The 13,225-nt window shown below is 36.3% G+C and overlaps 1 long non-coding RNA gene across 1 annotated transcript in view; it reads left to right on the plus strand.

Moving 5' to 3' along the window:
- The window catches only part of LOC148109661 (uncharacterized), a 574,894-nt gene that overhangs the window by 540,029 nt on the left and 21,640 nt on the right, over nt 1-13,225 (plus strand). Inside the window, exon 3 of the long non-coding RNA XR_015725080.1 lies at nt 12,398-12,447. This is a non-coding gene — a long non-coding RNA (uncharacterized LOC148109661). The remainder of the gene's footprint in view (nt 1-12,397; nt 12,448-13,225) is intronic.

The raw sequence follows: 13,225 nt of genomic DNA on the forward strand, positions 1-13,225 counted from the left end.
GAACCGTGACACATGACACTCCAGCTGTGTCCACATGTTTCTGCCTCGCAGTATCCACTTATATAATTTGCTTTTTTGATCAACAGTTGAGCCATTTAAGGGAACTCATCATATTACACATGCCAGCTACTTCTGTGCAAATACTTCCATTGCAATTTCAAAAGAAGATTTTCATTATTCCTTGCTTATTATGGTGATGTTGCACACGCGACTTCATTAAACATAGTGCAGTAAAAGATACATTCCTAATTGAACTTGAGTATTTTTCCCTTGAATACACATAATTACAAGACAATAGCTTAGCATTTAATCAAATGAACCATTAAAATAGTAACTAATGATGGTCTTACTATGACTGACAGACCTGACCCACTATGTTTAACTTTCTCCCCATTTTATTAGGCTTGCTATATTACTCGTTGTATGTAATTAGGTTTGTATTAGGGAACTGATAACTACCTGGATTGTGGTAAAGAATCTTATCTGCTTGGGTGTTAAATTTTCTGTTATGCTACAATCTATTTTCTTCAGAAAGATTTGGAAGACCCAAGCAGAAATTGAACCTGACCCAAAATATACTTGTATTTTTATTACCTTTTCCTGTGAAACTGAAAACATTCACTTAATCCCTCCTTCCTGATACTCAAAAGTAGGGAACACACGCAGTTCTTTCAGCTCTTGGGAAAATTCTGAATTATGCAACCTTGGTAGCTTATGGCCCAGCCAGTGAAACTAGGTCATTGTTGTTGCCTAAAACTCTTCTTCAGCTTCTTCTCTTACTATAGCTTGGGCTTCATCAAATTGCTGAGTTGATTAAATGTGATGAAACGTCAGAATAGCTGACCATAGAACCACACGTTGACAGTCTTTACAGCCCAGAGAGAAAGGCACTTGCAAATATGATTCACGCTGGCTGCTAGAGACCTTCTACTGGAGAAGGGAGGAATTTATTTCATCCATTCTTTTAGAGCTCAGACTCTCCTGACTCATGTAAGAAGGCAGAACATTAGCAATACTGGAGGAATTAATAGAGTAGCTGAAGAAAAGCTCAATGAGAAGGAAAGAGGAGCATGGAAATGTCAAAGATCTATTAAGCTAGTTTTTAGGAGACCTGAATTCTAGTTCAGAGTCTGCCACTAACTAGCTGTGATGCCTTAGGCAAATAAATATCTTACTTCTCAGTGCATCAGATGCCTGATTCTTAGAAAGAGAAAGAGAGAGAGAGAGAGGGAGGGAGAGATTGAGAATGGAAAGTCTTGTCCTTCCTAATAAATAGGGTCATTATGATGATCCAGTAGGGTAATAATCATGAAAGGACTTGGAAATTATAAAATATTGTATAAATTCAAGATACTATTAATGTATAAAGTTTAATGGACAGGAGTCAAAATTAAGCAATGTGTAAGTCTTATGTAGGAATACAGTTCATCCAAAGCTGGAGAAAAGAAGTGTTAGCTGAGTGGATATTGTTTTCTGTGGACATTTGAGAGAGAAAAACAAACTGGAAGTTGCCTGAAAGTCACTCTTTGCCAACTTAGTGTCAACAAATTTGGGAGCTAGAAGAAACGAGAAACCTTATAGCCAACCTTCTTCATTTTACCAACTAGGAAATCACAGCCAAGGGAATCGAGCTGCCCAAGGCCACACGGTCAGATGATGGCACAGCAAAGAAACCCAGGTCTGCAGATGCACACTGACTCCAGCCTTCACTATTGGACCTTGGAAAAAAGCATTCTGTCAAAAGAAACAAGAATTAAGGGAGTTCCTAAAAATCTCTGTGTTGCTGTGGGAAAATGAGAAGAGGTGAATGGATAAAGTGCCAGACATTGGCACATGAGATCACAAGACAATAAAAACCAGGATTAACAACCAGGAACAAAAGCTTGTCACATCTCTGAAGGGCTCTGATGAGAGACATGCTGGGACTTAGCAACCGGCTGTTGGGGACTGGGAAGAAGTGGTAAAAGACAGGACTGGTGTTGGAAGCTTTACCCGATCTGAAGACTTTGTCCCATGGGGAAGAGGTCACCAACACAAAAAAAGTATAGCAAACAGTCTCCCACTGGGCACTTGCTAACATTTGGGGGGATTTGGAACTGGAGGACATGGCACAGTGGCCGTAGCATCCAGACAGCAGTGATGCCTGAAGTCAGGAAGCCGACAATGTCATGGTTCTGGGTGGTCCATCTGCTTTGGAATAAGACCCCAGCCAGCAGCTGGAGTTACTAGAAACAGGGTCCAGCTCTTAGGGGAAGAAGGTTGCAAGAACTAGAATTGTCTCTGGCATATGTTGGGTATACTAATGAGGAACAAGGTAAGATATCCATCTTGGAGCCAAAGGAGCTGGGGGTTCAGGGAAGACTAGTCACAACAGAATGGCTGGGGTGTAGATCATGGGAACTGGCCATAGAGGGAAGATGGCATAGGAGGACTGAAATTGTCCCCAGTCCCACTCATGACTCCAGGCTTAGGACTGGAGACTAGTTCTACTACTGTGGTTTAAAGCATTAGTGTCTTCGGTCAGTCTGGCTCACTGAACGACTGCAGCTTGAAAGTCTATAGATTGCTACTGAAATATGAGGAATTCAGGCCCTAAGATAACTGCAGTCTCAATTGTGCAAGGGCCTAATTTCTGATTATTCTGTAAGCTCTAAATACTGTAAGGGCAGAAACCATGTCTATTTGTTTGCCAGGTACCTTGCATTAAGACTCGATACATAGTAGTCATTCTGTAAATACCTGTGGAAAAAAAATGAGTAAATATCCAGACTGTTCCCTTCCTCTATCGGCCACTCCAATGTTATTTCTCTAATATTAAGATCTGACTGAACACTGATGATGGACACCCTGCCTGCTTTTTAGAGTTGTCCAGGTCTCTAGCTAGAGCAGACTCCGAACTATAGTTTCAACAGATCATCTTAACTGGGGTGACCTGTATGTTCCTGAACATTCCTGCGGAGGAATGGGATAATATGGAGCCATGAAGAGTGGTTAGTGCCTGGGTAAGGGGAACTTTGAAAGCCAGGCTAAGATAGTTGGACTTTATTATGAATCAGAGTGTTCATAATCCCTTCCCACACCTGAAAAACAGTAAACACTTAAACAAATGACAGCCAACCTGTATCTAAGAAATTATACAAGAGTTGCAGTTTGAATGAACTTTGGTCAGTAATTTCAGCATGGGACAATCCATGTATTTAAAAAATTTGTTTTTGCTTCAAAATCATTATTGTTATTCATTAGAAGAAAAGTATGCAAATATTCTAAAAGTTTATAAAATAGGGACTTCCACCTATTGTTTGGGATATATAGAAAGCTGCAAAGATCATTGCTCCTGCTATATTAACAGGGAAAATTTAGATAATCTACAAATCACAACTTTTCTTGAACCTATAAGAGAGCTGAGGTTGCAGAGCAAGCATCTAAGGAAAGACAGATGCTTCCAAAGAAAAAGGGGGATAAAGCACTGACTTGCCTGACATAGCACAGGAGTAAGACAGGGTAGTCACATAAGTGGGGAGGAAGATTTTAGCTAATATTTGTAACAAATCGATAAAAGCTGAGTGTAAGCTACTATGAAAATAGAGAATTACCATGAGCCGCAGAATACAAGGGTAATTCACACCCAGTTGCAGGATCCTTTCTATCAGTTTCGCCCAGGAACTTGCCCAGGTGCTCATGAGAAACAATGAGGACAGGGCAGGGAGCGAAAAGAGCCTCCATCCTGCTGCAGGTCTGGTGGAAAGGAGCAGAATTCACTGTGAGATAGGCACCAGCCCCTGCCCAAACCTCTCTCCCCTATGGAAAAAACCTTTCAAATTTCCTATGAGTTAAGAAAGAAACTTTGATCCTCAAAAAGAATTACAGAGGGATGGCAATGTTCAAAATGAAAGTAATAATAAAATTTATTTTTTTCTAATCTTTAAATGCTCTAAAATTAACCATCTAAATAAAAAATAGGAATAATGTATAAAAGTATAAAATGGTAATAATGTAATCAAAACAGGGTATATTGGTAAAAGCATTGACACATTGATCAAAAGAACAGAATAGAGAATCCAGAAATATAACAATATATATGTGGCCAATTAATTTTTGAAGAAGCTACAAAGGCAATTCAATGGTAATGTAAGCCCATCACAAATTCTCACCTAAGATTATTATAATAGCACCATATGTAGGCTTATCTTAGCAAAACTGCTGAAAACCAAAGTCAAAAAGAAAAACCTGGGGGGCACCTGGGTGGCACAGCAGTTAAGCGTCTGCCTTCGGCTCAGGGCGTGATCCCGGTGTTATGGGATCGAGCCCCACATCAGGCTCCTCCGCTAGGAGCCTGCTTCTTCCTCTCCCACTCCCCCTGCTTGTGTTCCCTCCCTCGCTGGCTGTCTCTATCTCTGTCGAATAAATAAAAAAAATCTTAAAAAAAAAAATAAAGAAAAGAAAAGAAAAACCTGGAAAGGAGCTGGAGGCAGAAAGAAAGACTTATCTTTAAAAGGACAACAAGAAGGTTTAGGACCGACTTTGAAACAAAAAATCTGGAAAATAGATCAGGGAATGACATCTTTAAGTGTGCAAATACCTGGAAATCTGAAATCTATATAAAATATTTTATCCATATAAAATATTTTTCTAAAATAAACACAAGGTATTTTTTTATTTTTGTTAGGATCTAGAAGGATTCAAAAGATTGTTCTTCCCACAGTAACAATAAGAATAACCCAGATACAATAAGAACCATGTTTTTATTATTTTTACCAGCTAGCAAATAATATTACAAATAAGAAATCCTTGATAGGGGCGCCTGGGTGGCACAGCGGTTAAGCATCTGCCTTCGGCTCAGGGCGTGATCCCGGCGTTATAGGATCGAGCCCCACATCAGGCTCTTCCGCTATGAGCCTGCTTCTTCCTCTCCCACTCCCCCTGCTTGTGTTCCCTCTCTCGCTGGCTGTCTCTATCTCTGTTGAATAAATAAATAAAATCTTTAAAAAAAAAAAAAAGAAAGAAATCCTTGATAAACTGAGTTCAAATGGGAAATTATTTCTTCATAACCGAGCAGAAATCCATGGCAGTTCCCATACCTAAATTGTGAACATTCCAAGGACAAATGAATGGAAGAACCAGACTCCCATAATCAGAGAGACTTTGCATGGATGAGGAAAAATCAGATGAACTTTAGAATACTATTTAACTTGGCAAGACATATCGGAACCCAGAAAACCGCCAAATGCAAAAACAAATTTGGTAAACCTTACAAATAATTCCCCTTACCACAACCCTGAATTTTTGCCAAAAAAGCAAAAGTAGAGGGAGTTTGGAAGTCCAGTATTGCTCATTTTCACAATAATTGGATTCTTAGGCCTTTGAATTCAAAGGCAAATCAAATTTATCTTGAATGGCAGCATAAATCCCTCTCAGTTCCAATACTGAAAAGATCAAAAAGAGACCTGCAAAGGAAATTAGGGGTTGAGCTATTCACAGGTGAACCCAGTATAATTAAAGCTGCTATTCAATTTGCTTCTAAGAAGAATCCAAATGATCAGCCCTTAACCCTAACTGTAAGCCCATCAAACAGAGGAAAGGGATTTCAGTATCTGGTAAATAAACAAAACAAAACAATATTATGCTTTTGTCACCAGTATTCTTTTGTTCACATATCTGGAATAAAATTTTAAGAGTGTACTTGCAAAAAAGCAGGAAAATGTAACAATAATTAAAAGAAAACATAGTCAGTAAAAGCAGAACCATGGATGACACAATTACTGAAATAGTAGTAGACAAGAACTTTTAAAACATACATACGTTAAGGAATTTCACAGGAAAATGTGGATATAATGGGTGAAGAGATCAAGTATTTCAGGAAGGCATTATTAAAAAAATGTAAATGTTTTAACTGAAAAATACAATTTCGGGGCTAAAAGATCCATTGAATAGGTTCATAGCAGATTGGACACTGCGTAATATAGGTAGAGTAAGCTTAAAGGCAGGTCAGTAAAAGTTATGCAAACTAAAGAAGTACAGGTTAAAGGATTAGAAAAATAAAGGGACAGAGCACCAGTAATCCTTGAGATAATATCAAGCAGTTTAGTGTACGTATAGTAGAAGACCCAGAAGAAGAGGAAAGTAAGAATAAAGAAGAAAAATGTATTTGAAGAAATAATTGCCAAATTTTTTCAAGTGTAATAAGAAAAAAAAAAAAAAAACAGCTCCCAGATCTAAGAACTTCAAAGAACTCCAAGCACAATGAATAAAAACAAACAAAAACCATACCTACACACATCATTATCAAATTGCTGAAAACCAAAAATAAACAACAAGTTGCAAAATCAGCTAAAGGAAAAGAATATAAATTACATACTGGAAGGCAGTGACAAGAAAAATGATTGACTTCATATCGGAAATGACACAAACCAGAAGACATTTCCAAAATACTAAAAAACAAAACAAAAACACACCAAATTAGAATTATATAGCCAGTGAAATTTTTTTTCAAAAGCAGAGGAGTGGAATAAAGCAATTGTCAGATAAACAAAAACAGAGAATTTATGACCTGAAAATCCATATTATTAAAAAATGTGTTACAGAAAGACCTTAGGCTAAAGGAAATCCTAAGCAGAGAATCAAATCTACAGGAAGGGATGAAGAACACCAGAGATGGTAAAATTGTGGGTGAATCAAAACATATTTTTTCTTCCTAATAAAAGACAATTGTTTAAAGCAAAAAAAAAAAAAAACAATTATTATTATTATTATTATTATTTGGGGGGTATAATATGTATAAAAGCAAAATACAATAAAACAGTAGCCTGAAAAATGGGAAGGTGGTAAATGGATGTATACTGATGCAAAGTTATTATACTTGAAGTAGTATAACATTAATTCAAGGTAAGACTTGATAAGGTAAGGCTGATTATTTAAGAATATATATTTAATTCCTAGAGAAATCATTTAAAAAATTGAAACAAAGGTGCATAGTCAAAAGACAGAAAACAAGGAACAGAGGAATAAGGAACAGATAGAACTAATAGGAAAATACAAGATGATAGACTCAACCAAATCAACAATTATAATAAATGTAAATGGAGTACACACTGCAATTAATAAGTAGAAAGTTTTAGACTTATAAAAAGACAAACCTCAACCATACACTGTTTGAAAGAAATGCACTTTAAAAACAATGATACAGATTTTTTAAAATAAAAAGGTGGAAAAGGTTTATCATGCAAATATCCATCACAAAAAAGCTGGGATGACTATCATTATCAGACAAAATAGATTTCAGGAAAAAGAAAAGAGTATTACCAAATACAAAGAGGTATATTTAATGACAGATGGGTTAATTCATCAGGAAGCCATAGATAAAGTATGTTCCTAATAACAAAGCTTCAAATTATGAAAGTCAGACATTGACAGAAAATAAGTGACAAATAGATAAATCCACAATCGAGTTGGGTATTTTAACACTCCTTTTTCAGTACTTGATTGAGCAAGTAGAAGAATAATCTGTAAGGCTATAGAAGGCCTGTACAACACTATGAACCAATCTGACCTAACTGATATTGATAGAACACTACAACCAATAATTGCAGAATCCACATTTTTTTCAAGTGTAACTAGAACTGTGGACAGTCTCATGGACTAAAAAATAAGTCTCAAGGAATTTCAAAGAGTGAATGTCACAAGAAATGTGTACTCTGACTATAATGTAATTCAATTAAATGCAGACAAAATAAGATATCTAAAATATTCCTACATATTTAGAAATCAAGAAACTTCTAGATAAACCATAGATAAAAGAAGAAGCCACAGTAAAAATTGTAACATATTTTAACCTGAATAATAATGAAAATAGAACATATTAATATCTGAAGGAATACTGAGGGAAAGTCATAACTTTAAGTGCTTATTTTAGAAAAGAAAAGTAATTTTGGTATCACTGACCCAAGCTTCCCATATAAGAAGAGCAAATTAAACCAAATGTAATCATTAAAAAAAGAGATAACATAAATAGATAAGAGAAGAAATTAATAACATAGAAAGCAGACAAAGAATAGCCAAAACTCAACAAAACAAAAAATTACCTCCTTAAAGGATCAACAAAATTGATATATCTCTAGTCAAAATAAAATTAGAAATAGAATAAAATTAAAAATAGAGAAAACGTAAGTTTTCAATTTCAGGAATGAGAAAAAGAATATTGCCACAGATCTTACAGACATTAAAAAAATAACTAGGAAATGTTATGAAAAATGTTTGCCAATGAATAGAGCCAACTTAGATGACATGGCCAAATTCCTTAAAGACACAATTTATGACAATTGGCTCAAGAATAGCCTTGATTTGTCCCATTTCAGTTTTTTAAAAAATGCATTTGAAATTAAAAGCCACCACCACCACCAACAAAAGCAAAAACCCAAGCTCATACAGCTTAATTAAGTTCTATCGAACATGTAAATAAGAAATATCAAACTTCCTAAACATTTTCAGAAAAGAGGAGGACAAAACAATTCTAAATTTATTTTATGAACCCAGAATAACCTGATACCAAAGGATGATGAGAACATTACAAGAAAAAAAAAATAGCAGGGTAATAGTTCTCAAGAACATAGGTGCAAAATATTTTTTAAATATTAAAATAAACTGCATAATATATAAAAAGCATAATATGTTATAACCAATGGGGTTTATTTCAGGAATGCATGTTTGGCCTAACATTAAAAAATCAGTCACTGTAATTTATCATTTAGTAGCATAAAGGAGAAAAATGTGTTCATTTCAATAGATGTAGAAAAAGTATTTGACAAGATTCAACATCTATTCATAATAATACCTCTCAGAAAACAGGGACTAGAAGGAACCTTCTTCAGTATGATAAAGACTTTGTGGGGTGTTGTGTGTGTGTGTGTGTGTATGTACACACATATTTTAAGAGCTACCACTAGCATCATGATTAATGACAAAACATTGAATATGTTTTCCATAAGAGAGAACAAGGTAAGAAAATCTATTCTCATCACTGCAAACTAACTAACTAGCTAATTAATTTTTAAAATAATAAAAAAATAAGACATTAAAATTGAGAAGTAAAAATTAAAATCTTCTTTTTCACAAATTACAAGATTATGATGAGAATCCAAAGAAATAAAAAAACCTCCTAGGACTAAAAATTGAATTTAGCAATGCCACAGGATACAAGGTCAATATGTAAAAATCAATTGTATTTGTATTTACTGGCAAAAAAAAAAATACTTAGAAAATGAAATTTAAAGAACAACGTTATAATCAACTGAATTTTTAAAAACATGAAATTATTTAGGAATAAATTTAACAAAGAGTGTAAGCCATTTACTTTGAGAGTCATAAACATTGCTGAAAACAATTAAAGAAGATCTAAGTAACTGGCCTAAAATGAAAAAAATGACAGGAGAATGAACAAATATGGTATTCATACAATGGAATACTACACAGCTAGTAAAAGGAATAAATTCCTGCCACAAGTCACAGCAAGAAATACAAGGTTACGCTATAGAAACCAGACACTAAAGAGTACACATACTTAAATCTTTTTTATATAAAATTCAAAACAGGCAAAATGAAATGATGATAGATTTCATTTGAGTGACTGCTTTTGGGAGTAATAACTGGAATGGAGACATGAGGGGGGCTTTTGTGTTGCTGGTAAATGCTCTACAGCTGGATCTTGATCTTGAACTAGATACACAGTGATGTTCACTTTGTAAAAACCCATATAACTCTATGCTTGAGATTTGTGCACTTAAGTTGTGCATGTTGTACTTAAACTAAAAAGTTAAAAAGGAAATACCCTCTCTAGACAATGAGCCTCGGCAAAGAAGCCACATAGAGAGGCCACAGCCCAGCTGAGGTCCAACTGACAGACAGCATCAACTGCCAGATACATGAGTAGAAATGTCTCTAGATGATTCCACTCATTCTCCTTCATCACCTTCAAGTATTTGTTCAAATGTCACTGTACTCTATCCTTCTGCAACAAAGACAAACTGTTACTATGTTCTGTCCAAATTTGTGACCCACAGAAACCATGAGAGATAATAAAATGATTGTTGTTGTGGAGTGATTGTTTTTGCAATAAAATTAACTGTAGGAACATCAGTTGGCAATGCCACTAGCAATGTGTGAAAATGACTATTTCACTGTACCTACCTTGGCAGCCAGGGTCACCATCTTCAAAAATCTTTGCTGATTTGATCACAGAAAAAATAGTGCCGTACTTTCTTCTATTTTGGTCAAGTTGGACTTTTTCCTACATACAAATCAACTAAGTGTATTTTTTATTTGGGATTCCTAATGGTTTATATCCATTGTCCGTTTACATTTTGGGAATGCTATGCTTTAATTCACAATTTATGTGAATTCCTTATGTAATAAAGATTTAAAAGGCCTTTGGCTTTTTTTCAGATGGGAAAAAGTTAAAGAATCGGACACAAATTCTGTATGAGACTCATAACACTGAACATTGGGCCAATTGCAGTAGAGAAGCTTGTTTTCTTCTTCACTGAATGGTGTTCAGCCCGTGATGTGGCCTTGGTTTCTAACAGTAGGCATGTCCCCAAGAAGATATTACGCTAATAGTGATGATAGGAAGCTCTGTGATTCTTAGGAATGAATGTAAGTTGCTTTGAAAAGTATTTGGTGAATTCAGCAAATGACTTGAACATAGGGAAAATGACTCAGTTGAGACTTTGGCTTAATATTAAAATAGTATTCAACATTTTTTTTCCATAAATTTCCGCTTAGGGCAGAGGAAAGCAAATGTGTGATGGAGGAATCTAGAGCTGAGCTCTTTCCATGAAATTTTAGGTTCCATCCTTAAGATTCATGCGAAGTTTGTAGTCCATTTTTTCATGTTTCTATTAATATGAAAGAAATATTTTCCCCCAAATCTTTGAGAAAATTAGAACCTAATGGGAGAAATGGCATGCTTATATTAGGCTTTTGGCATCCCAAACACACTACCATATCCCCCTGAAGACACTTGTACCACACTTTGAGAAGCACAGAATGGCTATGCTACACAACATAAACAGCACTATAACATGAATACATCTTGTTTTTTATCCACATATGTCATTGCGGTTATTAGCCTGTGAATAACAAAACTGGGCCCTCTTTTTTTGACATAATCTTTGTTCATTTATTCATTAATTGCTTTATTCAACAAGTATTTATTGTCTCCTCTGGACCAAGCACTGTTCTCATTGCCAAGATACGTAGATGAATTAACCAGATTTAAAAAAATCCCTCCCCTTGTGGAGTTTACATTCTAGTGGAGAAGGACAGGCAATAAGCAATAAATGTAAGAGACAAGCAAACGTTAGGTAGAGTGGAAACAGAAAAGAAAAGAGTGGAGTGAGGTGATCAGGAGTTTGAGATGTGTATGCCCTGGTTGGAGGGGAGGTAGAGTACAGTGACATTTGAACAAATACTTGAAGGTGATGAAGGAGAATGAGTGAGAGAAGGGGGTAGGAAGTCAAAGGTATTTGGGGCCAGATCACATTAATCAATGTAAGGACTTTCACTCTGAGTGAAATAGGAAGCTATTGTGAGGTTTTGAGGAGAAGACTGACATGATCTGATCTAACATTTCAGAAGGACCACACTAGCTGCTGTGTCAAGGGAGACATATGCAGGAGCAGAAAATCTTGTCAGGATGTATTGAGATATTCCAAGCAAGAAATGATAGTAGCGTAGAACAAGATGGTGGGAAGGGGTCAGATCCTGAATATATCTGAAGATAGATCAAATAAAATTTGCTCACAGATTTCGTGTTGGCTTGGAGAGAGAGAGAGAGAGAGAAGTAAAAAACTACTTCAAGTTTTTTTGGCCTGAGCAACTGGAAGATCAACTGAGATGGGGAAGGCACATGTGCTAGGGTAAGATTAGGAGTTCAGTTTTGACCATGTTGAGTTCAAGATGTCTGTTAGACATCCCAGAAGATATGTGAAGTAGACAGTTGGGTATACATGTCTGGAATTTGAGAGGTCTGGACTTGAGATGTAACTTTGGAAGTCACCTGCACATGCATAGTATTTAAAATCATGAGATTGGAAGAAATTCCCAAGGGAATGAGAATAGAGAGAGGAGAGAACCAAGAACTAAATCCTGTGGGACTCCAAACAGGAAAAGGTTGGAAGTAATAAGATAAACTAACAATGGAAAGCAAGAAAGGAAAGCTAGTGAGGTAAAGGGAAAATCAAGAGAGAATGTTGTATTGGAAGCCAAGCAAGGGAAGTTTCAATGAAGACGAAGTGACATCTGCCTCAACTAAGTTCTTGAATGAGACCCAACAGCACTGTTTTATCTGTGTATTAAACATGGCTTCCATCTCCTTGCTGATCCTCATTTCTTCTCGCCTATCCAGGTAAGAAGTGCAGAGATGAGCAAAACCATCTCAGGGGGATCCATCTTAAGGTAAGACACCAGCCAACCCAAGAAAATTTGGCCATACGAGAGAGATAGTATCCCAGCCTTTAGAATTTATTGCAAAATTTTAGGTTCATTTTATGGAAATCAAAAAATAAGTAAGTTGTGTGGAAAGGTCATGCTACTGTCTTGTTAAGTCTATCCCTACTCTCTCAAGCGTGTCTCTCCTGTATGTGATGTGAAAAAGTACAGAGAACTATAAGGTCTTTCTCGAGGGAACAAAAGTAGTGAGACTAAGTGGAGACATGCTTCCATACGTAGTGGACCTCCTTGCTGGACAGATTCCATGGGGGCTTGTTTACTACAGGTGTCTGTCTCCTGCAGCATCAAGGAAGTGTATAAAGCAAAACAATTTCTACTCTGTTCAAAGAAAATTTCTGCACAACTCTGGATATGACTTGAGAAGGAACCTTATTAGCCAGGTGCGAACTTCATCTCCTTAGAAGAGAAAGTTCCGGAGCTGGTATCAAATGCTGAGTCTTATAGGGAACCATGAATTGCAGATGACCTTGCTCAAGCCATTTAGCTTGGGTGAGCTCATGAGAGCTGGGTGTGGAACAGCAGCAGTGGTTGTGCCGATTTGGAATTCTTTTCTATCCAGTGAGCTGAACTGTAGTCCTAGAGCTGTGTGCTCAGTTCTGGACACCACATGAAATGAGGGACATTAACAAACTGGGACAGCTCTGGAGTACCATTGACCATGATAGCAACTCACATTGCTGAAGAATGATTGGAGGAATGGTCATGGGTTATTAAGCTAGAATAC

The sequence above is a fragment of the Ursus americanus genome, chromosome 7 (genome assembly GCF_024610735.1).
Source record: "Ursus americanus isolate L20-20 chromosome 7, mUrsAme1.1.p, whole genome shotgun sequence".
Lineage (NCBI taxonomy): Eukaryota > Metazoa > Chordata > Mammalia > Carnivora > Ursidae > Ursus > Ursus americanus.